Source organism: Daphnia carinata, chromosome 10 (assembly GCF_022539665.2).
Source record: "Daphnia carinata strain CSIRO-1 chromosome 10, CSIRO_AGI_Dcar_HiC_V3, whole genome shotgun sequence".
Lineage (NCBI taxonomy): Eukaryota > Metazoa > Arthropoda > Branchiopoda > Diplostraca > Daphniidae > Daphnia > Daphnia carinata.
Window position 1 is genome coordinate 442773 of NC_081340.1, and position 18355 is coordinate 461127.

General features: G+C 38.3%; 37 pseudogenes; all 37 read right to left on the reverse strand.

Annotated features, from left to right (window-relative positions):
- Nucleotides 1-233: 233 nt before the first annotated feature.
- On the reverse strand, nucleotides 234-352 carry LOC132088540 (5S ribosomal RNA; annotated as a pseudogene).
- A 22-nt stretch (nucleotides 353-374) lies between these two features.
- LOC132088495 (5S ribosomal RNA) lies at nucleotides 375-493 on the reverse strand (annotated as a pseudogene).
- Nucleotides 494-838: 345 nt separating this feature from the next.
- Nucleotides 839-957, reverse strand: LOC132088496 (5S ribosomal RNA; annotated as a pseudogene).
- Nucleotides 958-1302: 345 nt separating this feature from the next.
- On the reverse strand, nucleotides 1303-1421 carry LOC132088497 (5S ribosomal RNA; annotated as a pseudogene).
- A 345-nt stretch (nucleotides 1422-1766) lies between these two features.
- On the reverse strand, nucleotides 1767-1885 carry LOC132088498 (5S ribosomal RNA; annotated as a pseudogene).
- A 345-nt stretch (nucleotides 1886-2230) lies between these two features.
- On the reverse strand, nucleotides 2231-2349 carry LOC132088499 (5S ribosomal RNA; annotated as a pseudogene).
- Nucleotides 2350-2694: 345 nt separating this feature from the next.
- Nucleotides 2695-2813, reverse strand: LOC132088500 (5S ribosomal RNA; annotated as a pseudogene).
- Nucleotides 2814-3158: 345 nt separating this feature from the next.
- LOC132088501 (5S ribosomal RNA) lies at nucleotides 3159-3277 on the reverse strand (annotated as a pseudogene).
- A 346-nt stretch (nucleotides 3278-3623) lies between these two features.
- On the reverse strand, nucleotides 3624-3742 carry LOC132088502 (5S ribosomal RNA; annotated as a pseudogene).
- Nucleotides 3743-4087: 345 nt separating this feature from the next.
- Nucleotides 4088-4206, reverse strand: LOC132088503 (5S ribosomal RNA; annotated as a pseudogene).
- Nucleotides 4207-4551: 345 nt separating this feature from the next.
- LOC132088504 (5S ribosomal RNA) lies at nucleotides 4552-4670 on the reverse strand (annotated as a pseudogene).
- A 345-nt stretch (nucleotides 4671-5015) lies between these two features.
- Nucleotides 5016-5134, reverse strand: LOC132088431 (5S ribosomal RNA; annotated as a pseudogene).
- Nucleotides 5135-5479: 345 nt separating this feature from the next.
- On the reverse strand, nucleotides 5480-5598 carry LOC132088505 (5S ribosomal RNA; annotated as a pseudogene).
- Nucleotides 5599-5943: 345 nt separating this feature from the next.
- On the reverse strand, nucleotides 5944-6062 carry LOC132088506 (5S ribosomal RNA; annotated as a pseudogene).
- A 345-nt stretch (nucleotides 6063-6407) lies between these two features.
- LOC132088507 (5S ribosomal RNA) lies at nucleotides 6408-6526 on the reverse strand (annotated as a pseudogene).
- A 345-nt stretch (nucleotides 6527-6871) lies between these two features.
- On the reverse strand, nucleotides 6872-6990 carry LOC132088508 (5S ribosomal RNA; annotated as a pseudogene).
- Nucleotides 6991-7768: 778 nt separating this feature from the next.
- On the reverse strand, nucleotides 7769-7887 carry LOC132088509 (5S ribosomal RNA; annotated as a pseudogene).
- Nucleotides 7888-8232: 345 nt separating this feature from the next.
- Nucleotides 8233-8351, reverse strand: LOC132088510 (5S ribosomal RNA; annotated as a pseudogene).
- A 345-nt stretch (nucleotides 8352-8696) lies between these two features.
- LOC132088511 (5S ribosomal RNA) lies at nucleotides 8697-8815 on the reverse strand (annotated as a pseudogene).
- A 345-nt stretch (nucleotides 8816-9160) lies between these two features.
- Nucleotides 9161-9279, reverse strand: LOC132088512 (5S ribosomal RNA; annotated as a pseudogene).
- A 345-nt stretch (nucleotides 9280-9624) lies between these two features.
- LOC132088513 (5S ribosomal RNA) lies at nucleotides 9625-9743 on the reverse strand (annotated as a pseudogene).
- A 349-nt stretch (nucleotides 9744-10092) lies between these two features.
- Nucleotides 10093-10211, reverse strand: LOC132088514 (5S ribosomal RNA; annotated as a pseudogene).
- A 345-nt stretch (nucleotides 10212-10556) lies between these two features.
- On the reverse strand, nucleotides 10557-10675 carry LOC132088515 (5S ribosomal RNA; annotated as a pseudogene).
- Nucleotides 10676-11477: 802 nt separating this feature from the next.
- Nucleotides 11478-11596, reverse strand: LOC132088516 (5S ribosomal RNA; annotated as a pseudogene).
- A 345-nt stretch (nucleotides 11597-11941) lies between these two features.
- On the reverse strand, nucleotides 11942-12060 carry LOC132088517 (5S ribosomal RNA; annotated as a pseudogene).
- Nucleotides 12061-12309: 249 nt separating this feature from the next.
- On the reverse strand, nucleotides 12310-12428 carry LOC132088518 (5S ribosomal RNA; annotated as a pseudogene).
- A 345-nt stretch (nucleotides 12429-12773) lies between these two features.
- LOC132088519 (5S ribosomal RNA) lies at nucleotides 12774-12892 on the reverse strand (annotated as a pseudogene).
- A 939-nt stretch (nucleotides 12893-13831) lies between these two features.
- On the reverse strand, nucleotides 13832-13950 carry LOC132088520 (5S ribosomal RNA; annotated as a pseudogene).
- A 345-nt stretch (nucleotides 13951-14295) lies between these two features.
- Nucleotides 14296-14414, reverse strand: LOC132088521 (5S ribosomal RNA; annotated as a pseudogene).
- Nucleotides 14415-14759: 345 nt separating this feature from the next.
- On the reverse strand, nucleotides 14760-14879 carry LOC132088531 (5S ribosomal RNA; annotated as a pseudogene).
- Nucleotides 14880-15224: 345 nt separating this feature from the next.
- On the reverse strand, nucleotides 15225-15343 carry LOC132088522 (5S ribosomal RNA; annotated as a pseudogene).
- Nucleotides 15344-15688: 345 nt separating this feature from the next.
- Nucleotides 15689-15807, reverse strand: LOC132088523 (5S ribosomal RNA; annotated as a pseudogene).
- A 343-nt stretch (nucleotides 15808-16150) lies between these two features.
- LOC132088524 (5S ribosomal RNA) lies at nucleotides 16151-16269 on the reverse strand (annotated as a pseudogene).
- A 345-nt stretch (nucleotides 16270-16614) lies between these two features.
- LOC132088525 (5S ribosomal RNA) lies at nucleotides 16615-16733 on the reverse strand (annotated as a pseudogene).
- Nucleotides 16734-17079: 346 nt separating this feature from the next.
- LOC132088526 (5S ribosomal RNA) lies at nucleotides 17080-17198 on the reverse strand (annotated as a pseudogene).
- A 344-nt stretch (nucleotides 17199-17542) lies between these two features.
- LOC132088527 (5S ribosomal RNA) lies at nucleotides 17543-17661 on the reverse strand (annotated as a pseudogene).
- Nucleotides 17662-18006: 345 nt separating this feature from the next.
- LOC132088528 (5S ribosomal RNA) lies at nucleotides 18007-18125 on the reverse strand (annotated as a pseudogene).
- Nucleotides 18126-18355: the final 230 nt, after the last annotated feature.

Below are 18355 nucleotides of genomic sequence, written 5' to 3' on the forward strand. Positions count from 1 at the left end.
AACCACAAAAATGATAACAAATAAAATTCACTTTCTTTAAAGAGGTCACTTTTCTCACGGAAATGTACCATACCTTTTGTGTTCTCGTTTTAAAAAACCTTTAGTTTATAGAAGATGAAATTTCAAAACTGACCACTAGGTGGCGTTTTAGAAAATACTAGAATTCATCGCGAGATGGTTCGTACTTCCCTGTGATTCATTCAAAAACAGCTAGGTGGATATAAAAGTTTTGATGCCAACAGCATCCCGTATTCCCAAGCGGTCACCCATCTAGGTACTAACGGAACCCGACGTAGCTTAACTTCCTGGAGCTGACGAGACAAGGTTTGTTCTACGTGGTATGAAAAACGGCTAGGTGGATATAAAAGTTTTGATGCCAACAGCATCCCGTATTCCCAAGCGGTCACCCATCTAGGTACTAACGGAACCCGACGTAGCTTAACTTCCTGGAGCTGACGAGACAAGGTTTGTTCTACGTGGTATGGCCGTTGACAATTCAGTTCCAAAATAAAATGAATACACTCCTGTAATGTCCATTAAAACCAGCACAAGTACAATTGATTTATATAGTTAAGGATATTGGACTGGTAACCATCGCGTTCGGTCAACCACAAAAATGCAAACAAATAAAATTCACTTTCTTTAAAGAGGTCACTTTTCTCACGGAAATGCACCATTCTTTTTGTATTTCGTTTTAAAATACCTTTAGTTTATAGAAGATGAAATTTAAAAACTGACCACTAGGTGGCGTTTTAGAAAATACTAGAATTTACCGCGAGATGGTTCGTACTTCCCTGTGATTCATTCAAAAACAGCTAGGTGGATATAAAAGCTTTGATGCCAACAGCATCCCGTATTCCCAAGCGGTCACCCATCTAGGTACTAACGGAACCCGACGTAGCTTAACTTCCTGGAGCTGACGAGACAAGGTTTGTTCTACGTGGTATGGCCGTTGACAATTCAGTTCCAAAATAAAATGAATACACTCCAGTAATGTCCATTAAAACCAGCACAAGTACAATTGATTTATATAGTTAAGGATATTGGACTGGTAACCATCGCGTTCGGTCAACCACAAAAATGCAAACAAATAAAATTCACTTTCTTTAAAGAGGTCACTTTTCTCACGGAAATGCACCATTCTTTTTGTATTTCGTTTTAAAATACCTTTAGTTTATAGAAGATGAAATTTAAAAACTGACCACTAGGTGGCGTTTTAGAAAATACTAGAATTTACCGCGAGATGGTTCGTACTTCCCTGTGATTCATTCAAAAACAGCTAGGTGGATATAAAAGTTTTGATGCCAACAGCATCCCGTATTCCCAAGCGGTCACCCATCTAGGTACTAACGGAACCCGACGTAGCTTAACTTCCTGGAGCTGACGAGACAAGGTTTGTTCTACGTGGTATGGCCGTTGACAATTCAGTTCCAAAATAAAATGAATACACTCCAGTAATGTCCATTAAAACCAGCACAAGTACAATTGATTTATATAGTTAAGGATATTGGACTGGTAACCATCGCGTTCGGTCAACCACAAAAATGCAAACAAATAAAATTCACTTTCTTTAAAGAGGTCACTTTTCTCACGGAAATGCACCATTCTTTTTGTATTTCGTTTTAAAATACCTTTAGTTTATAGAAGATGAAATTTAAAAACTGACCACTAGGTGGCGTTTTAGAAAATACTAGAATTTACCGCGAGATGGTTCGTACTTCCCTGTGATTCATTCAAAAACAGCTAGGTGGATATAAAAGCTTTGATGCCAACAGCATCCCGTATTCCCAAGCGGTCACCCATCTAGGTACTAACGGAACCCGACGTAGCTTAACTTCCTGGAGCTGACGAGACAAGGTTTGTTCTACGTGGTATGGCCGTTGACAATTCAGTTCCAAAATAAAATGAATACACTCCAGTAATGTCCATTAAAACCAGCACAAGTACAATTGATTTATATAGTTAAGGATATTGGACTGGTAACCATCGCGTTCGGTCAACCACAAAAATGCAAACAAATAAAATTCACTTTCTTTAAAGAGGTCACTTTTCTCACGGAAATGCACCATTCTTTTTGTATTTCGTTTTAAAATACCTTTAGTTTATAGAAGATGAAATTTAAAAACTGACCACTAGGTGGCGTTTTAGAAAATACTAGAATTTACCGCGAGATGGTTCGTACTTCCCTGTGATTCATTCAAAAACAGCTAGGTGGATATAAAAGCTTTGATGCCAACAGCATCCCGTATTCCCAAGCGGTCACCCATCTAGGTACTAACGGAACCCGACGTAGCTTAACTTCCTGGAGCTGACGAGACAAGGTTTGTTCTACGTGGTATGGCCGTTGACAATTCAGTTCCAAAATAAAATGAATACACTCCAGTAATGTCCATTAAAACCAGCACAAGTACAATTGATTTATATAGTTAAGGATATTGGACTGGTAACCATCGCGTTCGGTCAACCACAAAAATGCAAACAAATAAAATTCACTTTCTTTAAAGAGGTCACTTTTCTCACGGAAATGCACCATTCTTTTTGTATTTCGTTTTAAAATACCTTTAGTTTATAGAAGATGAAATTTAAAAACTGACCACTAGGTGGCGTTTTAGAAAATACTAGAATTTACCGCGAGATGGTTCGTACTTCCCTGTGATTCATTCAAAAACAGCTAGGTGGATATAAAAGCTTTGATGCCAACAGCATCCCGTATTCCCAAGCGGTCACCCATCTAGGTACTAACGGAACCCGACGTAGCTTAACTTCCTGGAGCTGACGAGACAAGGTTTGTTCTACGTGGTATGGCCGTTGACAATTCAGTTCCAAAATAAAATGAATACACTCCAGTAATGTCCATTAAAACCAGCACAAGTACAATTGATTTATATAGTTAAGGATATTGGACTGGTAACCATCGCGTTCGGTCAACCACAAAAATGCAAACAAATAAAATTCACTTTCTTTAAAGAGGTCACTTTTCTCACGGAAATGCACCATTCTTTTTGTATTTCGTTTTAAAATACCTTTAGTTTATAGAAGATGAAATTTAAAAACTGACCACTAGGTGGCGTTTTAGAAAATACTAGAATTTACCGCGAGATGGTTCGTACTTCCCTGTGATTCATTCAAAAACAGCTAGGTGGATATAAAAGCTTTGATGCCAACAGCATCCCGTATTCCCAAGCGGTCACCCATCTAGGTACTAACGGAACCCGACGTAGCTTAACTTCCTGGAGCTGACGAGACAAGGTTTGTTCTACGTGGTATGGCCGTTGACAATTCAGTTCCAAAATAAAATGAATACACTCCAGTAATGTCCATTAAAACCAGCACAAGTACAATTGATTTATATAGGTTAAGGATATTGGACTGGTAACCATCGCGTTCGGTCAACCACAAAAATGCAAACAAATAAAATTCACTTTCTTTAAAGAGGTCACTTTTCTCACGGAAATGCACCATTCTTTTTGTATTTCGTTTTAAAATACCTTTAGTTTATAGAAGATGAAATTTAAAAACTGACCACTAGGTGGCGTTTTAGAAAATACTAGAATTTACCGCGAGATGGTTCGTACTTCCCTGTGATTCATTCAAAAACAGCTAGGTGGATATAAAAGCTTTGATGCCAACAGCATCCCGTATTCCCAAGCGGTCACCCATCTAGGTACTAACGGAACCCGACGTAGCTTAACTTCCTGGAGCTGACGAGACAAGGTTTGTTCTACGTGGTATGGCCGTTGACAATTCAGTTCCAAAATAAAATGAATACACTCCAGTAATGTCCATTAAAACCAGCACAAGTACAATTGATTTATATAGTTAAGGATATTGGACTGGTAACCATCGCGTTCGGTCAACCACAAAAATGCAAACAAATAAAATTCACTTTCTTTAAAGAGGTCACTTTTCTCACGGAAATGCACCATTCTTTTTGTATTTCGTTTTAAAATACCTTTAGTTTATAGAAGATGAAATTTAAAAACTGACCACTAGGTGGCGTTTTAGAAAATACTAGAATTTACCGCGAGATGGTTCGTACTTCCCTGTGATTCATTCAAAAACAGCTAGGTGGATATAAAAGCTTTGATGCCAACAGCATCCCGTATTCCCAAGCGGTCACCCATCTAGGTACTAACGGAACCCGACGTAGCTTAACTTCCTGGAGCTGACGAGACAAGGTTTGTTCTACGTGGTATGGCCGTTGACAATTCAGTTCCAAAATAAAATGAATACACTCCAGTAATGTCCATTAAAACCAGCACAAGTACAATTGATTTATATAGTTAAGGATATTGGACTGGTAACCATCGCGTTCGGTCAACCACAAAAATGCAAACAAATAAAATTCACTTTCTTTAAAGAGGTCACTTTTCTCACGGAAATGCACCATTCTTTTTGTATTTCGTTTTAAAATACCTTTAGTTTATAGAAGATGAAATTTAAAAACTGACCACTAGGTGGCGTTTTAGAAAATACTAGAATTTACCGCGAGATGGTTCGTACTTCCCTGTGATTCATTCAAAAACAGCTAGGTGGATATAAAAGCTTTGATGCCAACAGCATCCCGTATTCCCAAGCGGTCACCCATCTAGGTACTAACGGAACCCGACGTAGCTTAACTTCCTGGAGCTGACGAGACAAGGTTTGTTCTACGTGGTATGGCCGTTGACAATTCAGTTCCAAAATAAAATGAATACACTCCAGTAATGTCCATTAAAACCAGCACAAGTACAATTGATTTATATAGTTAAGGATATTGGACTGGTAACCATCGCGTTCGGTCAACCACAAAAATGCAAACAAATAAAATTCACTTTCTTTAAAGAGGTCACTTTTCTCACGGAAATGCACCATTCTTTTTGTATTTCGTTTTAAAATACCTTTAGTTTATAGAAGATGAAATTTAAAAACTGACCACTAGGTGGCGTTTTAGAAAATACTAGAATTTACCGCGAGATGGTTCGTACTTCCCTGTGATTCATTCAAAAACGGCTAGGTGGATATAAAAGTTTTGATGCCAACTGCATCCCGTATTCCCAAGCGGTCACCCATACAAGTACTAACGGGACCCGACGTAGCTTAACTGCAGGGAGCTGACGAGACCTGGTGTGTTCTACGTGGTATGGCCGTTGACAATTCAGTTCCAAAATAAAATGAATACACTCCAGTAATGTCCATTAAAACCAGCACAAGTACAATTGATTTATATAGTTAAGGATATTGGACTGGTAACCATCGCGTTCGGTCAACCACAAAAATGCAAACAAATAAAATTCACTTTCTTTAAAGAGGTCACTTTTCTCACGGAAATGCACCATTCTTTTTGTATTTCGTTTTAAAATACCTTTAGTTTATAGAAGATGAAATTTAAAAACTGACCACTAGGTGGCGTTTTAGAAAATACTAGAATTTACCGCGAGATGGTTCGTACTTCCCTGTGATTCATTCAAAAACAGCTAGGTGGATATAAAAGCTTTGATGCCAACAGCATCCCGTATTCCCAAGCGGTCACCCATCTAGGTACTAACGGAACCCGACGTAGCTTAACTTCCTGGAGCTGACGAGACAAGGTTTGTTCTACGTGGTATGGCCGTTGACAATTCAGTTCCAAAATAAAATGAATACACTCCAGTAATGTCCATTAAAACCAGCACAAGTACAATTGATTTATATAGTTAAGGATATTGGACTGGTAACCATCGCGTTCGGTCAACCACAAAAATGCAAACAAATAAAATTCACTTTCTTTAAAGAGGTCACTTTTCTCACGGAAATGCACCATTCTTTTTGTATTTCGTTTTAAAATACCTTTAGTTTATAGAAGATGAAATTTAAAAACTGACCACTAGGTGGCGTTTTAGAAAATACTAGAATTTACCGCGAGATGGTTCGTACTTCCCTGTGATTCATTCAAAAACAGCTAGGTGGATATAAAAGCTTTGATGCCAACAGCATCCCGTATTCCCAAGCGGTCACCCATCTAGGTACTAACGGAACCCGACGTAGCTTAACTTCCTGGAGCTGACGAGACAAGGTTTGTTCTACGTGGTATGGCCGTTGACAATTCAGTTCCAAAATAAAATGAATACACTCCAGTAATGTCCATTAAAACCAGCACAAGTACAATTGATTTATATAGTTAAGGATATTGGACTGGTAACCATCGCGTTCGGTCAACCACAAAAATGCAAACAAATAAAATTCACTTTCTTTAAAGAGGTCACTTTTCTCACGGAAATGCACCATTCTTTTTGTATTTCGTTTTAAAATACCTTTAGTTTATAGAAGATGAAATTTAAAAACTGACCACTAGGTGGCGTTTTAGAAAATACTAGAATTTACCGCGAGATGGTTCGTACTTCCCTGTGATTCATTCAAAAACAGCTAGGTGGATATAAAAGTTTTGATGCCAACAGCATCCCGTATTCCCAAGCGGTCACCCATCTAGGTACTAACGGAACCCGACGTAGCTTAACTTCCTGGAGCTGACGAGACAAGGTTTGTTCTACGTGGTATGGCCGTTGACAATTCAGTTCCAAAATAAAATGAATACACTCCAGTAATGTCCATTAAAACCAGCACAAGTACAATTGATTTATATAGTTAAGGATATTGGACTGGTAACCATCGCGTTCGGTCAACCACAAAAATGCAAACAAATAAAATTCACTTTCTTTAAAGAGGTCACTTTTCTCACGGAAATGCACCATTCTTTTTGTATTTCGTTTTAAAATACCTTTAGTTTATAGAAGATGAAATTTAAAAACTGACCACTAGGTGGCGTTTTAGAAAATACTAGAATTTACCGCGAGATGGTTCGTACTTCCCTGTGATTCATTCAAAAACAGCTAGGTGGATATAAAAGTTTTGATGCCAACAGCATCCCGTATTCCCAAGCGGTCACCCATCTAGGTACTAACGGAACCCGACGTAGCTTAACTTCCTGGAGCTGACGAGACAAGGTTTGTTCTACGTGGTATGGCCGTTGACAATTCAGTTCCAAAATAAAATGAATACACTCCAGTAATGTCCATTAAAACCAGCACAAGTACAATTGATTTATATAGTTAAGGATATTGGACTGGTAACCATCGCGTTCGGTCAACCACAAAAATGCAAACAAATAAAATTCACTTTCTTTAAAGAGGTCACTTTTCTCACGGAAATGCACCATTCTTTTTGTATTTCGTTTTAAAATACCTTTAGTTTATAGAAGATGAAATTTAAAAACTGACCACTAGGTGGCGTTTTAGAAAATACTAGAATTTACTGCGAGATGGTTCGTACTTCCCTGTGATTCATTCAAAAACAGCTAGGTGGTATTCCCAAGCGGTCACCCATCTAGGTACTAACGGAACCCGACGTAGCTTAACTTCCTGGAGCTGACGAGACAAGGTTTGTTCTACGTGGTATGGCCGTTGACAATTCAGTTCCAAAATAAAATGAATACACTCCAGTAATGTCCATTAAAACCAGCACAAGTACAATTGATTTATATAGTTAAGGATATTGGACTGGTAACCATCGCGTTCGGTCAACCACAAAAATGCAAACAAATAAAATTCACTTTCTTTAAAGAGGTCACTTTTCTCACGGAAATGCACCATTCTTTTTGTATTTCGTTTTAAAATACCTTTAGTTTATAGAAGATGAAATTTAAAAACTGACCACTAGGTGGCGTTTTAGAAAATACTAGAATTTACCGCGAGATGGTTCGTACTTCCCTGTGATTCATTCAAAAACAGCTAGGTGGATATAAAAGTTTTGATGCCAACAGCATCCCGTATTCCCAAGCGGTCACCCATCTAGGTACTAACGGAACCCGACGTAGCTTAACTTCCTGGAGCTGACGAGACAAGGTTTGTTCTACGTGGTATGGCCGTTGACAATTCAGTTCCAAAATAAAATGAATACACTCCAGTAATGTCCATTAAAACCAGCACAAGTACAATTGATTTATATAGTTAAGGATATTGGACTGGTAACCATCGCGTTCGGTCAACCACAAAAATGCAAACAAATAAAATTCACTTTCTTTAAAGAGGTCACTTTTCTCACGGAAATGCACCATTCTTTTTGTATTTCGTTTTAAAATACCTTTAGTTTATAGAAGATGAAATTTAAAAACTGACCACTAGGTGGCGTTTTAGAAAATACTAGAATTTACCGCGAGATGGTTCGTACTTCCCTGTGATTCATTCAAAAACGGCTAGGTGGATATAAAAGTTTTGATGCCAACAGCATCCCGTATTCCCAAGCGGTCACCCATCTAGGTACTAACGGAACCCGACGTAGCTTAACTTCCTGGAGCTGACGAGACAAGGTTTGTTCTACGTGGTATGGCCGTTGACAATTCAGTTCCAAAATAAAATGAATACACTCCAGTAATGTCCATTAAAACCAGCACAAGTACAATTGATTTATATAGTTAAGGATATTGGACTGGTAACCATCGCGTTCGGTCAACCACAAAAATGCAAACAAATAAAATTCACTTTCTTTAAAGAGGTCACTTTTCTCACGGAAATGCACCATTCTTTTTGTATTTCGTTTTAAAATACCTTTAGTTTATAGAAGATGAAATTTAAAAACTGACCACTAGGTGGCGTTTTAGAAAATACTAGAATTTACCGCGAGATGGTTCGTACTTCCCTGTGATTCATTCAAAAACGGCTAGGTGGATATAAAAGTTTTGATGCCAACAGCATCCCGTATTCCCAAGCGGTCACCCATCTAGGTACTAACGGAACCCGACGTAGCTTAACTTCCTGGAGCTGACGAGACAAGGTTTGTTCTACGTGGTATGGCCGTTGACAATTCAGTTCCAAAATAAAATGAATACACTCCAGTAATGTCCATTAAAACCAGCACAAGTACAATTGATTTATATAGTTAAGGATATTGGACTGGTAACCATCGCGTTCGGTCAACCACAAAAATGCAAACAAATAAAATTCACTTTCTTTAAAGAGGTCACTTTTCTCACGGAAATGCACCATTCTTTTTGTATTTCGTTTTAAAATACCTTTAGTTTATAGAAGATGAAATTTAAAAACTGACCACTAGGTGGCGTTTTAGAAAATACTAGAATTTACCGCGAGATGGTTCGTACTTCCCTGTGATTCATTCAAAAACAGCTAGGTGGATATAAAAGTTTTGATGCCAACAGCATCCCGTATTCCCAAGCGGTCACCCATCTAGGTACTAACGGAACCCGACGTAGCTTAACTTCCTGGAGCTGACGAGACAAGGTTTGTTCTACGTGGTATGGCCGTTGACAATTCAGTTCCAAAATAAAATGAATACACTCCAGTAATGTCCATTAAAACCAGCACAAGTACAATTGATTTATATAGTTAAGGATATTGGACTGGTAACCATCGCGTTCGGTCAACCACAAAAATGCAAACAAATAAAATTCACTTTCTTTAAAGAGGTCACTTTTCTCACGGAAATGCACCATTCTTTTTGTATTTCGTTTTAAAATACCTTTAGTTTATAGAAGATGAAATTTAAAAACTGACCACTAGGTGGCGTTTTAGAAAATACTAGAATTTACCGCGAGATGGTTCGTACTTCCCTGTGATTCATCCAAAAACGGCTAGGTGGATATAAAAGTTTTGATGCCAACAGCATCCCGTATTCCCAAGCGGTCACCCATCTAGGTACTAACGGAACCCGACGTAGCTTAACTTCCTGGAGCTGACGAGACAAGGTTTGTTCTACGTGGTATGGCCGTTGACAATTCAGTTCCAAAATAAAATGAATACACTCCAGTAATGTCCATTAAAACCAGCACAAGTACAATTGATTTATATAGTTAAGGATATTGGACTGGTAACCATCGCATTCATTCGGTCAACCACAAAAATGCAAACAAATAAAATTCACTTTCTTTAAAGAGGTCACTTTTCTCACGGAAATGCACCATTCTTTTTGTATTTCGTTTTAAAATACCTTTAGTTTATAGAAGATGAAATTTAAAAACTGACCACTAGGTGGCGTTTTAGAAAATACTAGAATTTACCGCGAGATGGTTCGTACTTCCCTGTGATTCATCCAAAAACGGCTAGGTGGATATAAAAGTTTTGATGCCAACAGCATCCCGTATTCCCAAGCGGTCACCCATCTAGGTACTAACGGAACCCGACGTAGCTTAACTTCCTGGAGCTGACGAGACAAGGTTTGTTCTACGTGGTATGGCCGTTGACAATTCAGTTCCAAAATAAAATGAATACACTCCAGTAATGTCCATTAAAACCAGCACAAGTACAATTGATTTATATAGTTAAGGATATTGGACTGGTAACCATCGCGTTCGGTCAACCACAAAAATGCAAACAAATAAAATTCACTTTCTTTAAAGAGGTCACTTTTCTCACGGAAATGCACCATTCTTTTTGTATTTCGTTTTAAAATACCTTTAGTTTATAGAAGATGAAATTTCAAAACTGACCACTAGGTGGCGTTTTAGAAAATACTAGAATTTACCGCGAGATGGTTCGTACTTCCCTGTGATTCATCCAAAAACGGCTAGGTGGATATAAAAGTTTTGATGCCAACAGCATCCCGTATTCCCAAGCGGTCACCCATCTAGGTACTAACGGAACCCGACGTAGCTTAACTTCCTGGAGCTGACGAGACAAGGTTTGTTCTACGTGGTATGGCCGTTGACAATTCAGTTCCAAAATAAAATGAATACACTCCAGTAATGTCCATTAAAACCAGCACAAGTACAATTGATTTATATAGTTAAGGATATTGGACTGGTAACCATCGCGTTCGGTCAACCAAAAATGCAAACAAATAAAATTCACTTTCTTTAAAGAGGTCACTTTTCTCACGGAAATGCACCATTCTTTTTGTATTTCGTTTTAAAATACCTTTAGTTTATAGAAGATGAAATTTCAAAACTGACCACTAGGTGGCGTTTTAGAAAATACTAGAATTTACCGCGAGATGGTTCGTACTTCCCTGTGATTCATCCAAAAACGGCTAGGTGGATATAAAAGTTTTGATGCCAACAGCATCCCGTATTCCCAAGCGGTCACCCATCTAGGTACTAACGGAACCCGACGTAGCTTAACTTCCTGGAGCTGACGAGACAAGGTTTGTTCTACGTGGTATGTGACAATTCAGTTACAAAATAAAATGAATACACTCCAGTAATGTCCATTAAAACCAGCACAAGTACAATTGATTTATATAGTTAAGGATATTGGACTGGTAACCATCGCGTTCGGTCAACCACAAAAATGCAAACAAATAAAATTCACTTTCTTTAAAGAGGTCACTTTTCTCACGGAAATGCACCATTCTTTTTGTATTTCGTTTTAAAATACCTTTAGTTTATAGAAGATGAAATTTAAAAACTGACCACTAGGTGGCGTTTTAGAAAATACTAGAATTTACCGCGAGATGGTTCGTACTTCCCTGTGATTCATCCAAAAACGGCTAGGTGGATATAAAAGTTTTGATGCCAACAGCATCCCGTATTCCCAAGCGGTCACCCATCTAGGTACTAACGGAACCCGACGTAGCTTAACTTCCTGGAGCTGACGAGACAAGGTTTGTTCTACGTGGTATGGCCGTTGACAATTCAGTTCCAAAATAAAATGAATACACTCCAGTAATGTCCATTAAAACCAGCACAAGTACAATTGATTTATATAGTTAAGGATATTGGACTGGTAACCATCGCGTTCGGTCAACCACAAAAATGCAAACAAATAAAATTCACTTTCTTTAAAGAGGTCACTTTTCACACGGAAATGCACCATTCTTTTTGTATTTCGTTTTAAAATACCTTTAGTTTATAGAAGATGAAATTTCAAAACTGACCACTAGGTGGCGTTTTAGAAAATACTAGAATTTACCGCGAGATGGTTCGTACTTCCCTGTGATTCATCCAAAAACGGCTAGGTGGATATAAAAGTTTTGATGCCAACAGCATCCCGTATTCCCAAGCGGTCACCCATCTAGGTACTAACGGAACCCGACGTAGCTTAACTTCCTGGAGCTGACGAGACAAGGTTTGTTCTACGTGGTATGGCCGTTGACAATTCAGTTCCAAAATAAAATGAATACACTCCAGTAATGTCCATTAAAACCAGCACAAGTACAATTGATTTATATAGTTAAGGATATTGGACTGGTAACCATCGCTTAAAATACCTTTAGTTTATAGAAGATGAAATTTCAAAACTGACCACTAGGTGGCGTTTTAGAAAATACTAGAATTTACCGCGAGATGGTTCGTACTTCCCTGTGATTCATCCAAAAACGGCTAGGTGGATATAAAAGTTTTGATGCCAACAGCATCCCGTATTCCCAAGCGGTCACCCATCTAGGTACTAACGGAACCCGACGTAGCTTAACTTCCTGGAGCTGACGAGACAAGGTTTGTTCTACGTGGTATGGCCGTTGACAATTCAGTTCCAAAATAAAATGAATACACTCCAGTAATGTCCATTAAAACCAGCACAAGTACAATTGATTTATATAGTTAAGGATATTGGACTGGTAACCATCGCGTTCGGTCAACCACAAAAATGCAAACAAATAAAATTCACTTTCTTTAAAGAGGTCACTTTTCTCACGGAAATGCACCATTCTTTTTGTATTTCGTTTTAAAATACCTTTAGTTTATAGAAGATGAAATTTAAAAACTGACCACTAGGTGGCGTTTTAGAAAATACTAGAATTTACCGCGAGATGGTTCGTACTTCCCTGTGATTCATCCAAAAACGGCTAGGTGGATATAAAAGTTTTGATGCCAACAGCATCCCGTATTCCCAAGCGGTCACCCATCTAGGTACTAACGGAACCCGACGTAGCTTAACTTCCTGGAGCTGACGAGACAAGGTTTGTTCTACGTGGTATGGCCGTTGACAATTCAGTTCCAAAATAAAATGAATACACTCCAGTAATGTCCATTAAAACCAGCACAAGTACAATTGATTTATATAGTTAAGGATATTGGACTGGTAACCATCGCGTTCGGTCAACCACAAAAATGCAAACAAATAAAATTCACTTTCTTTAAAGAGGTCACTTTTCTCACGGAAATGCACCATTCTTTTTGTATTTCGTTTTAAAATACCTTTAGTTTATAGAAGATGAAATTTAAAAACTGACCACTAGGTGGCGTTTTAGAAAATACTAGAATTTACCGCGAGATGGTTCATCCAAAAACGGCTAGGTGGATATAAAAGTTTTGATGCCAACAGCATGATTCATCCAAAAACGGAACCCGACGTAGGCTAGGTGGATATAATACACTCCAGTTTTGAAACCAGCACAGCATTGATATTAGTTAAGGATATTGGACTGGTCACCCATCTAAATAAAATTCACTTTCTTTAAAAGGTACTAACGGAACTTTTTGTATTTCGTTTTAAAATACCTTTACGACCACTAGGTGGCGTTTTAGAAAATACCTGGAATTTACGAGACATGGTTTGTTCTTCGTGATTCATCCAAAAACGGCAGTTCCAATAATAAAATGAATACACATCCAGTAATGTCCATTAAAAACAGCACAAGTACAAATTATTTATATAGTTAAGGATATTGGACTGGTAACCATCGCGTTCGGTCAACCACAAAAATGCAAACAAATAAAATTCACTTTCTTTAAAGAGGTCACTTTTCTCACGGAAATGCACCATTCTTTTTGTATTTCGTTTTAAAATACCTTTAGTTTATAGAAGATGAAATTTCAAAACTGACCACTAGGTGGCGTTTTAGAAAATACTAGAATTTACCGCGAGATGGTTCGTACTTCCCTGTGATTCATCCAAAAACGGCTAGGTGGATATAAAAGTTTTGATGCCAACAGCATCCCGTATTCCCAAGCGGTCACCCATCTAGGTACTAACGGAACCCGACGTAGCTTAACTTCCTGGAGCTGACGAGACAAGGTTTGTTCTACGTGGTATGGCCGTTGACAATTCAGTTCCAAAATAAAATGAATACACTCCAGTAATGTCCATTAAAACCAGCACAAGTACAATTGATTTATATAGTTAAGGATATTGGACTGGTAACCATCGCGTTCGGTCAACCACAAAAATGCAAACAAATAAAATTCACTTTCTTTAAAGAGGTCACTTTTCTCACGGAAATGCACCATTCTTTTTGTATTTCGTTTTAAAATACCTTTAGTTTATAGAAGATGAAATTTAAAAACTGACCACTAGGTGGCGTTTTAGAAAATACTAGAATTTACCGCGAGATGGTTCGTACTTCCCTGTGATTCATCCAAAAACGGCTAGGTGGATATAAAAATTTTGATGCCAACAGCATCCCGTATTCCCAAGCGGTCACCCATCTAGGTACTAACGGAACCCGACGTAGCTTAACTTCCTGGAGCTGACGAGACAAGGTTTGTTCTACGTGGTATGGCCGTTGACAATTCAGTTCCAAAATAAAATGAATACACTCCAGTAATGTCCATTAAAACCAGCACAAGTACAATTGATTTATATAGTTAAGGATATTGGACTGGTAACCATCGCGTTCGGTCAACCACAAAAATGCAAACAAATAAAATTCACTTTCTTTAAAGAGGTCACTTTTCTCACGGAAATGCACCATTCTTTTTGTATTTCGTTTTAAAATACCTTTAGTTTATAGAAGATGAAATTTCAAAACTGACCACTAGGTGGCGTTTTAGAAAATACTAGAATTTACCGCGAGATGGTTCGTACTTCCCTGTGATTCATCCAAAAACGGCTAGGTGGATATAAAAGTTTTGATGCCAACAGCATCCCGTATTCCCAAGCGGTCACCCATCTAGGTACTAACGGAACCCGACGTAGCTTAACTTCCTGGAGCTGACGAGACAAGGTTTTGTTCTACGTGGTATGGCCGTTGACAATTCAGTTCCAAAATAAAATGAATACACTCCAGTAATGTCCATTAAAACCAGCACAAGTACAATTGATTTATATAGTTAAGGATATTGGACTGGTAACCATCGCGTTCGGTCAACCACAAAAATGCAAACAAATAAAATTCACTTTCTTTTAAGAGGTCACTTTTCTCACGGAAATGCACCATTCTTTTTGTATTTCGTTTTAAAATACCTTTAGTTTATAGAAGATGAAATTTCAAAACTGACCACTAGGTGGCGTTTTAGAAAATACTAGAATTTACCGCGAGATGGTTCGTACTTCCCTGTGATTCATCCAAAAACGGCTAGGTGGATATAAAAGTTTTGATGCCAACAGCATCCCGTATTCCCAAGCGGTCACCCATCTAGGTACTAACGGAACCCGACGTAGCTTAACTTCCTGGAGCTGACGAGACAAGGTTTGTTCTACGTGGTATGGCCGTTGACAATTCAGTTCCAAAATAAAATGAATACACTCCAGTAATGTCCATTAAAACCAGCACAAGTACAATTGATTTATATAGTTAAGGATATTGGACTGGTAACCATCGCGTTCGGTCAACCACAAAAATGCAAACAAATAAAATTCACTTTCTTTTAAGAGGTCACTTTTCTCACGGAAATGCACCATTCTTTTTGTATTTCGTTTTAAAATACCTTTAGTTTATAGAAGATGAAATTTCAAAACTGACCACTAGGTGGCGTTTTAGAAAATACTAGAATTCACCGCGAGATGGTTCGTACTTCCCTGTGATTCATCCAAAAACGGCTAGGTGGATATAAAAGTTTTGATGCCAACAGCATCCCGTATTCCCAAGCGGTCACCCATCTAGGTACTAACGGAACCCGACGTAGCTTAACTTCCTGGAGCTGACGAGACAAGGTTTGTTCTACGTGGTATGGCCGTTGACAATTCAGTTCCAAAATAAAATGAATACACTCCAGTAATGTCCATTAAAACCAGCACAAGTACAATTGATTTATATAGTTAAGGATATTGGACTGGTAACCATCGCGTTCGGTCAACCACAAAAATGCAAACAAATAAAATTCACTTTCTTTAGAGGTCACTTTTCTCACGGAAATGCACCATTCTTTTTGTATTTCGTTTTAAAATACCTTTAGTTTATAGAAGATGAAATTTCAAAACTGACCACTAGGTGGCGTTTTAGAAAATACTAGAATTCACCGCGAGATGGTTCGTACTTCCCTGTGATTCATCCAAAAACGGCTAGGTGGATATAAAAGTTTTGATGCCAACAGCATCCCGTATTCCCAAGCGGTCACCCATCTAGGTACTAACGGAACCCGACGTAGCTTAACTTCCTGGAGCTGACGAGACAAGGTTTGTTCTACGTGGTATGGCCGTTGACAACTCAGTTCCAAAATAAAATGAATACACTCCAGTAATGTCCATTAAAACCAGCACAAGTACAATTGATTTATATAGTTAAGGATATTGGACTGGTAACCATCGCGTTCGGTCAACCACAAAAATGCAAACAAATAAAATTCACTTTCTTTTAAGAGGTCACTTTTCTCACGGAAATGCACCATTCTTTTTGTATTTCGTTTTAAAATACCTTTAGTTTATAGAAGATGAAATTTCAAAACTGACCACTAGGTGGCGTTTTAGAAAATACTAGAATTCACCGCGAGATGGTTCGTACTTCCCTGTGATTCATCCAAAAACGGCTAGGTGGATATAAAAGTTTTGATGCCAACAGCATCCCGTATTCCCAAGCGGTCACCCATCTAGGTACTAACGGAACCCGACGTAGCTTAACTTCCTGGAGCTGACGAGACAAGGTTTGTTCTACGTGGTATGGCCGTTGACAACTCAGTTCCAAAATAAAATGAATACACTCCAGTAATGTCCATTAAAACCAGCACAAGTACAATTGATTTATATAGTTAAGGATATTGGACTGGTAACCATCGCGTTCGGTCAACCACAAAAAATGCAAACAAATAAAATTCACTTTCTTTTAAGAGGTCACTTTTCTCACGGAAATGCACCATTCTTTTTGTATTTCGTTTTAAAATACCTTTAGTTTATAGAAGATGAAATTTCAAAACTGACCACTAGGTGGCGTTTTAGAAAATACTAGAATTCACCGCGAGATGGTTCGTACTTCCCTGTGATTCATCCAAAAACGGCTAGGTGGATATAAAAGTTTTGATGCCAACAGCATCCCGTATTCCCAAGCGGTCACCCATCTAGGTACTAACGGAACCCGACGTAGCTTAACTTCCTGGAGCTGACGAGACAAGGTTTGTTCTACGTGGTATGGCCGTTGACAACTCAGTTCCAAAATAAAATGAATACACTCCAGTAATGTCCATTAAAACCAGCACAAGTACAATTGATTTATATAGTTAAGGATATTGGACTGGTAACCATCGCGTTCGGTCAACCACAAAATGCAAACAAATAAAATTCACTTTCTTTTAAGAGGTCACTTTTCTCACGGAAATGCACCATTCTTTTTGTATTTCGTTTTAAAATACCTTTAGTTTATAGAAGATGAAATTTCAAAACTGACCACTAGGTGGCGTTTTAGAAAATACTAGAATTCACCGCGAGATGGTTCGTACTTCCCTGTGATTCATCCAAAAACGGCTAGGTGGATATAAAAGTTTTGATGCCAACAGCATCCCGTATTCCCAAGCGGTCACCCATCTAGGTACTAACGGAACCCGACGTAGCTTAACTTCCTGGAGCTGACGAGACAAGGTTTGTTCTACGTGGTATGGCCGTTGACAACTCAGTTCCAAAATAAAATGAATACACTCCAGTAATGTCCATTAAAACCAGCACAAGTACAATTGATTTATATAGTTAAGGATATTGGACTGGTAACCATCGCGTTCGGTCAACCACAAAAATGCAAACAAATAAAATTCACTTTCTTTTAAGAGGTCACTTTTCTCACGGAAATGTACCATACCTTTTGTGTTCTCGTTTTAAAAACCTTTAGTTGGAAGGAGATGAAATTTCAAAACTGACCACTAGGTGGCGTTTTAGAAAATACTAGAATTCACCGCGAGATGGTTCGTACTTCCCTGTGATTCATCCAAAAACGGCTAGGTGGATATAAAAGTTTTGATGCCAACAGCATCCCGTATTCCCAAGCGGTCACCCATCTAGGTACTAACGGAACCCGACGTAGCTTAACTTCCTGGAGCTGACGAGACAAGGTTTGTTCTACGTGGTATGGCCGTTGACAACTCAGTTCCAAAATAAAATGAATACACTCCAGTAATGTCCATTAAAACCAGCACAAGTACAATTGATTTATATAGTTAAGGATATTGGACTGGTAACCATCGCGTTCGGTCAACCACAAAAATGCAAACAAATAAAATTCACTTTCTTTTAAGAGGTCACTTTTCTCACGGAAATGTACCATACCTTTTGTGTTCTCGTTTTAAAAAACCCTTTTATTGGAAGGAGAT